We start from the raw sequence: 16,004 nt of genomic DNA, 5'->3' as shown, positions 1-16,004 counted from the left end.
ACATAGCCAATTAATATTTTTAGGGATAACTAATCTCATTTCTAAATGATTTAACTTGTTTGTAAAAATTAAGGATTGGATATATCATCAAGTAAGCCGGTCTCTACGAGCAGCTCTTATCCCATCATAAATTTTAGAATGAAAGGATCATGCAAAAACTAACGAGAAAAATCTTATTGGATAACAGGATCTTCCATCGTCGAGTATGCAATGCATGTACTGATCTTAGTAGGTTGTCCAAATGATAGCAAAACTTTATACACTTACCGGGGACCGCTCGTAACATGTAGTGTTACATGCTAGATTGAGACAACAATGAAGATGCAATAAAATTTGTTAAATTCTAATATCCATGCAATAATACAAATTTTATCTGAGACTCTATGAAGGAAAAAGAAAATGTGACATGAACCATTTGAATCATTTTAAACACCATATTGTCATAGCTATTCTTTTAGAAAGGTATCATTGCATTTTGAATGAAATTTTTTGATTTCAATAAATATGGAATTCGGGGATATGGTTGTGATTAAATAGCCCTTTCATGTGGTCACCACCTTAGTAGTTTCTATAACCTCATTCACCTTTTTTCTTCTTTTGGCTACAATTTCATATTCCCATTCAATTGGAGTTCGATGTGCATTTGCTATAGGTTTTGTACAAGTGGGTCGCATTTATTGGAGCATAAGATAGAGGAATAAATTCATCTCCAAACCTAAAATCTCCAGGATATCTTATATAGATGAGCAATATCAATTGGAGAGTGTCAAATGGCATGTGTGATTGTCCGTAAGCAAGCAAAATGGAGGAAATGGGTATAAAAAGATAAATTCTTTAAAAATCATTGAAAGTATAAGCTATAAAAATTGCATGAAACTATCATCCTCGCTCTATCCATTACAGTAGAAACTAAGATTCACTCTACCCATATAGGATAGAAACAAAGTTTGTATTTGATTGGAGCATAAGATCTAGAATAGGTTCTGTAACACCCAACCCAACTGGGCTAATGAAGAGCTAAGCCTGGTCCACTTGATCGGCTTAGATATAAGAAAATGGCCTGAAAAAGAAAAAAAAGGAAGGCACGTGCTTAATAGTGTGATGAGAGAAGAAGACTCCTAATGGCAGTATACGTCTTCTCAAGATTGTCGAACGAAATCCCACTTTGGGCCAATCTTGATACCCTTTCGGCTCCATTTAGAGCCCTTCTATCCTTTCTTCAAGCTCACTAGCGAACCTAGTCCCCAATCCGAGTTAGCCTCCAGATTCTTCTTCAGTCTTCTCCTCGAACATTGGCCACCACCAACATTGTAGCAGTGGCCAATCATTGCTAGAAGCCAGGTAAGAGTATGGCATCTCTTAATTGACCATTCTCTCCCTCTTCTATAATGATAGCCTGAATTTCAACCAGATATCGTGATTTTGTTAAGAAAGCCAATGCCATGTTTTTTCCGTTTTATTTCTTTTGGCCCTATTCTTTCTTTTCAGCTATTCTTGCCGCCAGTGCTCGTTGCCAAAGCCTCCATCCGATTCCCCCTAACAGCTTGCAGCCATGGTTGGAGACCCAATCACTTGATACCATGGTTTCACGGGTTCAAGTGTCGAAGCCTCTTTTTGGTTACTTTTTCTGGCTACTTTCACCACCGCTGATCACCAATTACAAAAAGTCTGGTTGTGCCATTGTGGCTAGTACCATCATCAGCCTCAACCACCATTAGCCATGAGGATTCCACTCTTTAGAAAAGGGTGAGGATGAGCTCCCCTATTTTTGCCAAGAAGCCAAGAAAAATAAGAGAGACAGAGAAAGTTTTATTTCTCTCTCTTATCTTCTTCTCTTTTTTCTCTCTCTTACTTCTCTCTCTACATGGATCCTCTCTTTACTCTTTCTCTAGAATTATTATATCCAGTAAAGGGTTCTTCTTATTGATTTTGGAACAACCTTGGTAAAGAGGATCCTGATCCATTGCCGTTAGATGGTGTGCCAATCTCCACCTTGGTTCTTACCGTGCACTATTAGATTTGATCACCTCCAATTTCTGCAAAACCATCTGCATCCTAGTCCAACTATCATCAGATGAAATTATCTTGATCAGAATGACCAAGATGGCAGGCACTCCTACTTGACTAGCTATGACATTATTGAAATTTAGGATTTTTATTCTTAAAGTAATTATAAAAAATTGATGAAAATATAATTTTTAAATATCAGGCTCAGAGAATTTTTTTAAAATTGATTGGATTTGTAATTTAGTTTTGCTTATAAGAAAAATAATGTTTCACTTTTCTTAAAATATTGGTAATTTGTAAAATTATTATATTACTAAATATTGAATCATACTATTGATGATGCATGAATTTGATGAATGGTACCTTATTATTAAATATGCTTTATTTTAGAATACTATAATGACATGTGACCAGAAATATTGAATATGTTCGATTGATTTTGATATCACATGATTTTTTATATTTTTGTCGAATTAAAATATAAATCCTATAATTATTTTGAACTCTCAACCTGACTATATTAAGGATTCCGCCAACAAAGGTTAATATGTGGGCACTTCATTAGTCCTAAAAGGTAATATTGGAGATACACGATCCTGAATGACTTTGCATCAAGATGATGCACTATACACCACAAAGAATATGCAGTATCATGACTGTTCTACAAAAAAAAATGTAGTCATAGCTCATGGTTGCCAAAATGAACTAAATATTTTGAAAGAATTAGAATTTATGGACAAAATTTAAATTTTGAAAAGATTTGATTCGCTTGTATGATATTTTGCTAAGGTTGCATATCTAGATTTGATTTTAAATTAATAAATTCTATATATTTATTTTTTATAAATTATTATTTATTTATTTTTTTGATTTATTTACTTAAAGTGTTTCTTATTTAGCTATCTAGCTCATTATAGAATTTTTTACCATTTTAACATATTCAGAGAATTAGCTTGACTTGGGGTTTCATTATGGGAGAGTGACTAAAGACAGAATTTTGGCAATCTTTATTTCATATTAAAATTTTATTAAAATTGATGGAAGACTTTTAAATATTGTTAGTTTTATGATACATTTAATCTTGATTTAATTATTTAAAATAAAGTTTGAACATTATTATTTAATTTTATTTTACTGCTTGTTTATGCTATCATGGTGAGCTATCTTGCATACTTATGTGAAGAGTTCTCTATGAGTATGTGGAGGTTGCCGTGAACCCTAGCTTATGATCTTGAGCGTGGGGGCATGACAATTAACATGGTATCAGAGCATAAATGAATTAATCATAAGTAACAGAATCATATATAAGATGAGTTTAGGTGGATAGACACTAAGAGCATTAGGGTGTTAATTTATGATGATGTGATATAAGTTATCTTAGTAAATTAATAAGTTTATTGAAGGTTTGCTACTATTTGATGGATATAGGTTAAGATGCCTCCATGTTGGGTAAAAAGGGAGGCTTGTGATGTTGGGAGAGAGGCATCAAACTATCAGGATGGCATCACTCCTGATGTACGATCATGAGCCCAAGCCTGGGGCGTGCATGGCGAATGAGTCTCCTCCTTAGGTGAGCACCAAATTACATCGGGTCTGCAATGTTCCAGCACCTAATTACGTTGGGACCAATATTTTCAGCACCAAATTATATTGGGTCCAAAATTTCCAGCATCGAATTATATTGGGTTTAAGAGTTTCAGCACTGAATTACATTGGATCCAAGAAGTTCCAACATCAATTACATTGAGTCCATGTGACATTGGAGAAGTTCTAGCTTATTTGAAGTCCAAGAGTCCTAGTTGTTATTGGAGTCCAAGAGTCTTAGTTTGTTTGGAGTCTAAGAGTCCTAATTTATTTGAAGTCCATAAGTCCTAATTTATTTGGAGTCTTGTTTATTGAGTCCATATGTTATTTGAAAAATCCTAGGTAATTTGGACTCTTAGCCCATGTGTCTTTAAGGAGTCCTAATTATTTGAAAGTCTTAGTTGGTTTAGTTGATTTCGTCAGTTGATTTCGTCAATTGATTTCATCAGTTGATTTTGTCAAATAATTGATTTGATTTAAAAAAGTCTATATTTAATTAGAGTCCTAAAATTCTGGTTGTTTTAGTCTTTAATTTTCCAACCTCTTACTCTATGGGCTCGTTTAGTTTGCGGGAAAAGAAGGAGGGAAAGTGTGGTCAACGGAAAAGTAACGAGATGCCTCTTGTTTGGTTGGAGTTTTCAAAGAAAAGAGATAAAAAAGTTGTATCCCATGAAAATATGATTCCCACATTTCATGAAAAAGTCTTTTCTATGAGAAACATGAAAAAGTTACTTTTTCATGAGGCAAAAATCACTCAATCTTTATTTTTTTCTCAAAAAGTCCCTTCAGCATTAAAGAGGCATTAAAGACCTAATTTTAATTAAGGGTATAATAGAAATTACATATAACTTTTTCAGAAAAGTGGATGGTCAACCAAACATAAGCACTCTAGAAATCTATCACTTTCTAATGTTTAACCAAACATGCCAAAAGTACATTCTTAGGTATTCTCTTCCCAGAAATTTTCTTTCCAGAAATCATATTCCTACAAGAAAAAATACTTTCCGCAAACCAAAAGAGCCCTATATAAAAGAGAGGTTGAAGAATAAAATTCAGAGATTAGATTGTTTTGAGAATTTTGTGAGTGTTCAATGTGAGAAGAGAGATTCTTCTTCCCTTGGTGCGATGCCAAGAAGGATTGAAGGAAGTTTGGTAAGACGCCATCTTCCCTTCACATTAACCATTGGATTGGGTTAAGAGTGAGACTCTCTCATCCATCCATACTTATCTTTTCTTATCCATACTTATCTTTTCTTATCCCTTCATTCACTCTTGGATGTGGGTTAAGAGTGAGACTCTCACATCCATCCATTCCTTCACCCACGCCAAAGCCACCAAGAGTCCTAAACCCTTTAGGACTCCTCTTCCCTTCACGCCATTCAACTCCCCACATCGAAACCCAAACAACTTTGGGTCCAAACCAAAGTCCATCCACCTCTTATCCAATCTAGCACCATCCCCAATTTAGCCACCAATCCTTAAATCCAATAGAACCCAAATTAGCCACATCCCATCATCATCTTTCTCCTTTCCTCCACTCCAAGAACCCTAGCCACCATTTATAGAGAAAAGAAAAAGAAAAGAAAAGAGAGAGATCAACCAGGATCATCCCAAAATCCAGCAATCTTGCCACTCCATCTGCATCAATTGGTATCAGAGCCCTCATTCTCTTACATTTCAGCATCCTATTTCTTCCAAACTGCAGCCACAATCAAAAAAAAAAAAAATATTGCCACACCCACCGTCCCCATCTTCATCCTTTCCATTTCCCATACGCCACCCCCGACTACGTCAACTCTTCAGTAGGTCAGTAGTACTTCTTGGTAGGATGGATTCATTAATCCTATCATAAACACTCAGACAGAGCAGCAAGGACTAACCATAGCCCAAAAAATGTAAACCTCGGTTGGAGTGATGCAGATGCAGCAGCAAATGCAGCAATAGTTGCTCAACAACACTATTACAACAACAAATGCAGCTGAAGCATGATGCATAGTAACAACAAGGACATGGAAAGCAGTAGGAGAAGCGAAGTAACATTGCGGAGCTCAAGAAGCTATCTCCACTAGCTTTCAAGGGGATTACAAAATCTTTGGAAGCTAAAAATTAGCTTATAAAGGTGTAGAAAGCATTTGTCATTTCGAGATGCCATGATGATGAAAAGATCCTTTATGCATGCTATATGTTGCAGGGTGAGACATTCAACTAGTGGTAGATGCTGGAATATAAATATGAACAAGATAGGGAACAACTCACCTAAAAAAGATTCTGAAAAGCATTTTATGACAAGTACTTCTCCCAAAGCATGAGGATGCAAAAAGAGTAGAAATTTATTCATCTAAAACAGAAATTTGACTACTATGGAATATGAAATTAAATTTACAGAGCTGGCCAAGTTTGTTCCAAGGTACGTTGAGGATGAGCAAAATTGAGTGCATAAACTTGATGGGATTGAAGATTAGAATTAGAAAATAAGTGGTACCTTATGAGTTAACTGCCTATATAGCTGTGGTGAACAAAACATAAATAATTGAAAAGAAAGTCAATAAAGCTCATGTTGAGAGGGAAAGAAATTAAAAGAAAAGGAACAAGTCTAGTCAGTCTCAAGGACAAAATAATAATAATAAGGATCGAGCTAAGAGGCCAATGGATGATAAAAAACTATGACAATGAAAGTGGTAAATGTTCGCAGTGTGGCTGAGATTATGAGGTTACAAATTGCCTATGGAATACTAGTTCTTGATTTGGTTATGGATAGAAGGGCCACAAAATAGCGACTACCCTTAACAAAATGAGAATAAACCTACTCAAGCCAAGGAAGAAAGTCAAGTTGAAGGAAGAGTTTATGCTCTTACCCAATAGAATGCACATGCCTCTAATGCAGTGGTGATAGATATTGTTCCTGTATCTGATATTTATACTGATGTCTTGTTTGATCTTGGTACTATGCATTCATTTATATCCACCACCTTTATTACATGTTATGTTATGTGAACCTATGAAAACTAAATTGTATGTTAAGACACTAGTAAGAGACATATTAAGTACCGATAATATCTACAAGTCATGTAGAGTCAAAATAGGAGATAGAGAGTTGCTTGTTGACCTAATAGTGCAAGATATGTAAGATTTTGATGTCATTCTGAGGATGGATTAACTTGCTACTTATCATGCCTCAGTGGACTGTCATAGAAAGAGTATGAACTTTTAGATATTGGATGAACTAGAGTTCATTTTCATTGAAGAGTTACCCCTCCATGTATCATCTTGGCTTTGCAAGCTGGGGGATGCTAAGGAAAGGATGTAGAGGCTACTTAGTTTCAGTAAGTGACATGCAACAAGATGAATTGAGAATAGAGGGTATTCTTGTAATGAATGAATTTTTGGATATTTTTTCAAAGGATTTACTAGGATTGCCATTGGATAGAGAAATTGAATTTACCATTAATCTAGTACCTAGTTTATGTATGATTTCCAAAACTTCTAATCAAATGACCCCTGCTGAGTTGAAAGATTTGAAAGACTAATTGAAAGATTTGTTGGACAAGGGTCTTAGATGACCAAGTGATCACCTTGGGGAGCTCCGGTATTCTTTGTGGAAAAGAAGAGTGAAAGTTTGAGACTGTGCATTGATTATAGGGAGTTGAATAAAATTACTATAAGGAACAAGTATTTTTTACCTCAAATAGATGATTTGTTTGATTAGCTATGAGGTACACAGGTTTCTCTAAGATTGATCTTCCCTTAGGATATCATCAGTTGAAAATCAACGAAGAGGATATACCAAAGACCATGTTTAGAAATCGTTATGGATACTATAAATTCTTAGTGATGCTATGTGGATTGACCAATGTTTCAATAGCCTTTATAGATTTAATGAAGAGAATATTCAAATCTTTTCTAGATCAATTTATTGTGGTATTCATTGATGATATCTTCATTTATTCAAAAAGTAAAGAGGAACATGAGAAACATTTGTGATACATACTACAAATCTCGAGAGACGAGAGACTTTATACTAAATTGAAGAAGTGTGAGTTTTGGTTGGATACGATAGCATTTTTGGGACACATCATATCTGGAGATAGAATTTCTATGGATCTAATAAAAGTGGAAGCCATGGTATAATGGAATAAGCCAACAAATATTCAGAGGTTTGTAGTTTCTTGGGGATGACAGGTGTTAGAAGTATGCCCTAAAATTTAATTTGGCTGATGCCAAGGTCTGCCGAACCGACCGGAACCGGTCGGTTCAGGCTGTACCGAACTAGTGCCGACAACTACTGGTAGGTTTAGCTGTGAAAATTGGTACAGAATCGAAACTGGTGCGACCGACACCCATAGAAGCGGGGAAGAAGAGGAGGAAGAAGAGAAAGATAGAAGAGAAGAAGAAGCGGGGAAGAAGAGGAAGAAAGAAGAGAAGAAGAAGCGGAGAAGAAGAGAAGGCAAGTACTGAAAAAAGGAACCGGAAAAGAGAGACCTTGCACACGCGCCGAGTGGAGAACCGAGCACGAGTCGGAAACCGCGAGCCCGCTCACGCCCGCTCGCAGGGAACTGCGCCCGCATGTAATTCCCCACGCTACCTCGATTCCCTGTGCGGGCTCGCAGCGCGGGGCAGCAAGCCCGCATGAGTTGCCTCGCGTGGGCTTTAAATGCCGCACAAAATGGTATTTAATGCCATTCTATGGTAACGCGCGGGTGCGTGCGTGTCCACATGTCGGACAGATTTTTTTTCTATCTCGATCGGTTCGATATCGGTTCCGACCGGTACCGAACTGGTACTGTACCGGAATCAATCTTTGATCGGTTCTTTCAATTTTAAAAATAAACCATGCAATAGCACGTATCCTGTAGGATAGTGATTACGAGTGTCGGTCCACAGGAATTGAAGAATAAGTTATTTTTCTTTATAAAAAAAATCAAGAAGAAGGATTTGCTAACTAGATTTAACTAAATTAAACTATAAGTACGAATTGGAATTTATCAAAGTAAATAGATCTAGGGTTTGAAATCCACCACATAGCATTGCATCAAGAACTGTGTTCTTGATTTTTTGTCTTTTGGAGAGGCATGCAATTTGGCTACAAGCCTTTTAAAATAAAATTATAAAGAGTGTTAGGAAGATCCATCTTCGGTGTAGCATGAAGTGTCTACCTAAGTATGTTAATCTAGCATGCAGCACACTTCATCTTCCTAGGCATGGATCATCTTAGACTACTTTAGCAAACATGATTAGTGACTAGCATGCTCAAAGTTTAAATATCATAAAGAAATATTTCATTGAAAATAAGAATTTAAACAAGCTCCAAAATAATAAAAAAGTAAGAACTACAATTGCCCTAATACATTGCTAGGGCTTCATCCAGCCCTAGATTGGACGTTTAGCCGAGCATGGCTTCTGGACGACCTTCCATCTTCAAATGAAAGCCTTCACCTTCCATTATTCCCAAAATATCACAAAATATTCTCTTTACCCCCCCCCCCCCCCCCCCCCCCCTCTCTTTTTTTTTTTATTTCTTTCTCTGGTTCCCTCGGCTTTCTTCTTCTTTTTCTTCACCGAAACAGGGGTTCCTTCTCTGTTCTTCCCACCGTCGCCTCCTCTTGCCACCCCGCCCCCCAGCTCCTTATATAGATCCCCTCATCATATCAACCAGCAAGCACGTGGAGAGGAGGGGAAAACGGACGCGATCTGTGAGGCGGATGCTTGGGATTTCAAATCCGAAAGAGAGCTGGTCTGCCGGTGATGCGTGGGACGATTGCTCGCGGATGCTGGAATTGGAGAAGAGCTGCAGAGGGGCGTCGATCCGAAAGGAGGACGGCGTGATTGCTGGGGTGCCGGTTTGATTGCAGACGGCCGGATCAGTGGAGCTGGCCGCGGGATTCCAGGAGGTTGACGTGCGGAATGAGCTAGGGCGCGGAAGAAGAAGATCACGGCTTGCTGATTTGGGAATGAAGGAGATGCTGCAGGATGAGCTGGAGGAGCCGGGAGCGTTGGGAGGAGCCGAAGAAGAAGGTGGCCGGATCCGTGGCGTGATACGCTGGGAGCCTGTCTCGGACGCTCGGAACGGCAGCGCGGAGGTGGGGATGCAGGCGGAGAAAGAGGCGGAGGAACGGGAGGCTGGCTGCACCGCGTGGAAGATTGCATGGAGGGTCTCTCAGGCGACGTCATCTCGGCCGTGATACACTGCGGGGAGCGGGGGAAGAAGATGAACAGTGGGTTTATATATTTTATTATTTTTTTGTAACACTGTTCATATGAACAGTGTTTTCACGGGACACTGTTCATATGAACAGTGAATCTAATAATTCTTCTCGAAATTATTTCTATTTATTTTATTACATCTATTATTTTCTTTCTTCCTTTTTTTTGTTTTGAAATTATAAATTTTATATGAGGCAGTTAAGGAATTGGTTGGAAATTGACTTTAGGTTTGAGGTGGATCATGATCGTTGCTTTGCTTGAACTTATTCTCGAGCCCAATGTCATTTAAATTTAATTCTTGCTAAATTGCTTCAGATCGGACTCGACAAGACTAAAAGCAGGACTGTGACTTAATAAAAAAGGGTTAATCAAACCTTTTTCTTCATACAAGAATAATTATCTAATCAGGATCAAAACCTATTTAATCATAATCTTAGCTTGATTACAACTCTATCAGGTTACTAAAATGAGTTAACACAATCTCCTCCTTATATGTTTTCATGAAAGATCACAACCAGAAGAGAGACAAATTTAGAATCTGTTTTAAGAAAAGTATTATTTACCTCTTACCATATTTTAAATTTATTTCAATGTTTATTCAATTTCATGATAAAATATGTATTTATCAGTTTAAGAACATTGAGAAGTGCTATGAAAAGATAACTAAATTATAAATTATTAAGCACTTATCACACCCCCCAAACCTATGTTTTGCTAATCCTCGAGCAAAATAAAATTAGAGAAAAAAAAAACTCTAACTCACTTTCGCAGGCATCGCGATTGCATTTACGATATGCAACAAGGCTTTAAACCCCTAGGTTATCCTAGTGGATGAGTTATAGTCTCGTGAGGGTTTCCAGTGAAGATACCCACAAACTTCAATATCATTTATTGTTATGATTATTTTTTTTTTGTAAATCGATTGATCTAAATCAAATTCCAAATGCATACTAGCTAAGAATTTCAAAAACTCTCTCTTTTTTTATTATTATTAAAATCTAATTTAAGATACATAAATGATAAATATTTCAAAGCACACACGGTTTTATTTACTAAGTCAGCCCAAATTCTAGGTTAGTATGCAATCTAAGTTAAAGTTATTAAGTTTCCATTTAGGGAGTTGTAAGACTCATTTATACTGGAGTGCTCGGTGAAATCTGGACCGTACACAAGCTAAGGGTTCGGATCTCCAAAATATTGCTAATACTAGTAGTTTCCAAGAATTGGTCGAAAGGACCTGCTCACGGATTCAAAATCATCTTATCTACAGGTTTTCGAGAGTTGTGGATGTTTACTTTAGTACCTCACGGGCTTTATCTGTAATATTTCAGTTTACTCGAATTTTTACAACGACGGCTTTCACACTATTGTCTTTTTTCAAGGTCAATACAGAGTTTTTTTTTTACAAAAATATATATATAAATTGTGCATTTTTACTCTTGTGGTGATTTCTCCGTGTAACGAGCAGTCAGTCGACAACTCTCACACCAGCTAGCATAAGATGTCGGGCATCAAGACTCCCCTACGAACTTATGCTCGGAGTCCTCATCACAAGCCCACTTGACCTTTGACAATAGGTAGCCCTTTTCGATGTTCCTGACTAAATCCATTTTTATTGATGATTTATTTTTTTTTGAATTAGATAAGTATGATTCATCAGGGTCCAAGGTTGCTACTATACTATCAACATATTGTCGAGCCTAGACCTTAGAAGGGTCGGCCAGTGTGTAGTGAAATTCCAAAGTATTAATTAGCTTACAACTCCCTAAGAGAGACTTAATAAAAAAAACTTAAATTTGTATTACTTCCGACTAATCATTGGGCTTTTTAGATTTTATATACCTTGTGTATTTATCATTCTCACATAAATATATAGAAATTAGGTTTTAAAAACAAAAACTTTTTTTATTTTTAAATTTATTATTATTATTATTTTATGAACACAAATTTTTTTTTTTGAATGAAAATCAAGATGAATACCCCCAAACCTAAAACTGACATTGTGAAGTGAAAACGAATGCAAGAGATGCAAACAAAACCAAAAATGCTTAAAAATACTTAAACATAACCCCCAAATCTAAACCTAACATTGTCCTCAATGTTAAAAAAAATCTAAGAGAATTGGGTTGCCTCCTAACAAGCGCTAAGTTTATTGTCTTCAGCCAGACACAGTGAGGTAGTTTTCGCATCTCCTTCTATGAGGTCATCTATTTTGTCTATTATAAAACACTCAACTTTTCTCGCGGGTTGGTCGGATGCATTGAACACATTTAATTTTACCTTGATGTTCCCAAATGATATGTTCATTATCCCCGTTCTACAATTGATGCACTCATTGGCTGTTGCTAAAAAGGGGCGCCCAAGGATCACGGAGATTTGTTTCTTAGGATTAGGTTCATATTCCATATCAAGGACGATGAAATCTACTGAAAAATAGAATTTGTCTACCTTGACAAGAACATCTTCAATTATCCCATGTGGTGTTTTTACAGATCGATCAGCCAATTGAAGGGATACCGAGGTTGGTTTTAACTCACCTAACCCAAGTTTCTCATAAACTGAATAAGGTAAAAGGTTGACACTCGCCCCTAGATCTAAGAGTGCTCAATCAATGAAATTATTTCCTAAGACACAAGAGATGGTGGGAGTACCAGGATCTTTGAATTTTGGAGGAGTGTTGTGTTGGAGAATAGAACTCACTTGCTCAGTTAGGAAGACCTTTCTAGGCACATCTGTCCTAGATTTTTGCTTTTGGGTACAAAGGTCTTTGAGAAATTTGGCATAGGAGGGAACTTGTCTAATAGTATCAAGAAGCGGAAGGTTGATTTTAACTTGTTTGAAAACCTCCATCATCTCCTCTAGTGAAGTTCCTTTTTTGCCAAGGGAGAGGGTGAATTAAGAGCTTCAGGAAATGGAGCCTTTGGGATGTGAGTTTTGGCAGAAGGTGGACTAGCTGAAGAAGAAGAAGTTTTTAGATTTTCATTTGACACATTTTTATCCTCTTCTCCACCTTCCTTATTGTTATCCTCCCCAATCTTATTGTCTACTACACGTCCACTCCTTAGGGTAGTCAAAGCATTGGCTTGTTCATGATGAATTGTATTTAGTTGATTTTCTTGAGACATGTATTGTCCCCTAAGATTACTTAGTGGTTGGATTGGAAGCTTTCCTTCCTCTCGCTTGTTCAGTGCATTAGCTAGTTGCCCCATTTGGAATTCTAGCTTGGCGATTGATTGCGTGTAAGAGTGCACCAATTGTGTAATGGTTTCCAAACCTTGAAGGGCGTTCAACACTTTCTCCTCAAAAGTTGTGTTTCTTTGGGGTGGAGGAGGAGTGTGTTGAAATTAAGTCGAGGGACGGTAGGGATGAATATTTTGTGGAGTTTGAAAATTTTGGGAGTAGGGTTGGGCAGTATTCGAAGCTTGCTGCTTCCAAGAAAAGTTTGGATGATTCCGCCATCCCGGATTATATGTATTGGAAAATGGGTCATTACCCGGTCTGGACTGTGTTTGAGCAGCATTGATGTGTTCTTGCATGAGTTCGGGGAATTGGGGCGCTGAGGGGCACTCATGAATAGGGTGGGATGGGCTAGAACAGATAGTACACACTTGTGCTTGGGAAGAGTTAATAAAATGCCCACCTATCATCAGTTGGTCAATCTTATGGGACAATGCATCTACCTTGCTAGACAGGTCCATAGAATGACTTATTTCACAAATGGTCCCTTTTCTTCGAGAACTCGGGGGGTGCTTGACGAGAACAGGAAGCATGGTGGAGGGAGTTTTCATTAAGATTTTCAAATAATTGCCATGTTTAATGCTCATTTTGAAGCATAAAAGTCCCCCCGCATGCAGCATCGATCATCTGACGGTTTCGTTCAGTCAATCCGTCATAGAAACATTGCACTAACTTCCATTTAGGTATTTGATGATGTGGGCATTTATGGATTAGGTCCCGAAATCTCTCCCAAGTTTCATGAAATTCTTCTCCCTCGGTTTGGGAAAAGCTTGTAATGGCACGTCTAAACTGGTTCGTTCTTCCTATGGAAAAGTATTTTTTAAGAAATTCTTGTTGCATTTGATCCCAAGAACGAATCGAGTTAGCTTCTAGAGAATTCAGCCATTGTTTGGCTCTATCTTTAAGGGAGAAGGGGAATAATCTAAGTTTCAGAGCATCATCAGTGAAGTTCTGAATCTTGACAGTGGTGCAAATCTCAAGAAATTCATCTAGGTGTTTATATGGGTCTTCATTGGTGAGCCCATAAAAAGATGGGAGCATTTGGATCACACTAGACTTTACTTCATATTGTACAGCTGCTACTTCAGGTAATTGAATGCAAGATGGGAAAGTATAAATGGTGGGAGTAAAGTACTCCCTCAGAAGTTTGGATTGTTCTTCAGCCATCTCAAGAGGTGGGGATGATTCTAATGTTCTGATCTCAGCTCGAATATTCCTAAGAGTCCGTTCTATTTCTGGGTCAAAAGGTAATAGGTCACGTACTCTAGAACGACTCCCTTGCATACACTAGTACTTGATCAGTCAAGCATGCAAATAAAAAAAGAAATACATCAATTCTTGTATTTGCCCTAAAATCACTAGACAGCTCCTAACTGGTTTGAAGAGGGCACCTAAGCCTCCAATCCGGTCTAATGAACTGAGTTGACCAGGTAAGCTCCCAGGTAAGTGGAGGGGTCACGATGCATTCGCAAAGGTCCCACTTAAAACCCACTTGCCTCGAACAGATGAACTGTCTTCCTTATAGGGACAAATCTTGCCTAGACATCAACTAAGCCACAGGGCAAAATTGGTGCAACTTTCGGTGATCTTCGTCCTATTGAGCTCGAATGTCCGTAGGAGCCAACGTCTAATTGATTTTAATTAAAGTGACACTATGTGAGATTGAGTTCACCTAAATTGGGCAAGAGTCCGGTGATGAAATCCGGCTCTTATCTTGTTGGGGTGATTGCCCTTACTAAGTGCAGATTAATTGGTGTATGTGTATCAGGCATGCATTCACAATTTTGCTAAAATTAAAATTAAACAATCATCACAAAATGTTAAGCTAATAATTAATTTAAACAAGAAAGGTTTAGAGGTTACCAAAGAAAATTTTTCCAGCAATTTAAAATTTTTTATAGGCAAACCTCTATAGCATTCCTTTTCCAGCAATTCTTCTTTTGATCATCCCAGATTTTTTCTCGATTCCTGAACAAATAGTATAAAAAGAAAAATTAAAAATTAGTGAGAGAGAAAGAGGAGATAAGAAAAGTAACAATAATAGAAAATAATTTTTATTTTATTTTAGATATATATATATATTTGAATTTTTTTTTAATTTTTTTTTAATGATAGGAAAAATAACTATGCTAGCAATCCCCGGCAACGGCGCCAAAAATTGATCGGTTCTTTCAATTTTAAAAATAAACCACGCAATAGCACATATCCTGTAAGATAGTGATTATGGGTGTCGGTCCACAGAGATTGAAGAATAAGTTATTTTTCTTTAAAAAAAAAAATCAAGAAGAAGGATTTGCTAACTGGATTTATCTAAATTAAACTATGAGTACGAATTGGAATTTATCAGAGTAAATAGATCTAGGGTTTGGAATCCACCACATAGCATTGCATCAAGGACTGTGTTCTTGATTTTTTGTCTTTTGGAGAGGCATGCAATTTGGCTACAAGCCTTTTAAAATAAAATCATAAAGAGTGTTAGGAAGATCCATCTTCGGTGTAGCATAAAGTGTCTACCTAAGTATGTTAATCTAGGATGCAGCACACTTCATCTTCCTAGGCATGGATCATATTAGACTACTTTAGCAAACATGATTAGTGACTAGCATGCTCAAAGTTTAAATATCATAAAGAAATATTTCATTAAAAATAAGAATTTAAACAAGCTACAAAATAATAAAAAAGTAAGAACTACAATTGCCCTGATACATTGCTAGGGCTTCATCCAGCCCTAGATTGGATGTTTAGCCGAGCATGGCCTCCGGACGACCTCCCATCTTCAAATGAAAGCCTTCACCTCCCATTATTCCCAAAATATCACAAAATATTCTCTTCCCCCCCCCCTCTCTCTCTTTTTTTTTATTTCTTTCTCTGGTTCCCTCGGCTTTCTTCTTCTTTTTCTTCACCGAAACAGGGGTTCCTCCTCTGTTCTTCCCACCGTCGCCTCCTCTTGCCACCCCGCCCCCCAGCTCCTTATA

At 37.3% G+C, this 16,004-nt stretch overlaps 1 non-coding gene across 1 annotated transcript; it reads left to right on the top strand.

Annotated features, from left to right (window-relative positions):
- The first annotated feature begins 13,714 nt into the window (after positions 1 to 13,714).
- Positions 13,715 to 13,820, top strand: LOC120112067. Its single transcript, XR_005513567.1, has one exon. It is a non-coding gene; the product is annotated as a small nucleolar RNA R71 (small nucleolar RNA).
- Positions 13,821 to 16,004: the final 2,184 nt, after the last annotated feature.

This window comes from Phoenix dactylifera, chromosome 9, assembly GCF_009389715.1.
Source record: "Phoenix dactylifera cultivar Barhee BC4 chromosome 9, palm_55x_up_171113_PBpolish2nd_filt_p, whole genome shotgun sequence".
NCBI classification, from domain to species: Eukaryota; Viridiplantae; Streptophyta; class Magnoliopsida; order Arecales; family Arecaceae; genus Phoenix; species Phoenix dactylifera.
This window is presented reverse-complemented; position numbering and strand designations above follow the sequence as displayed.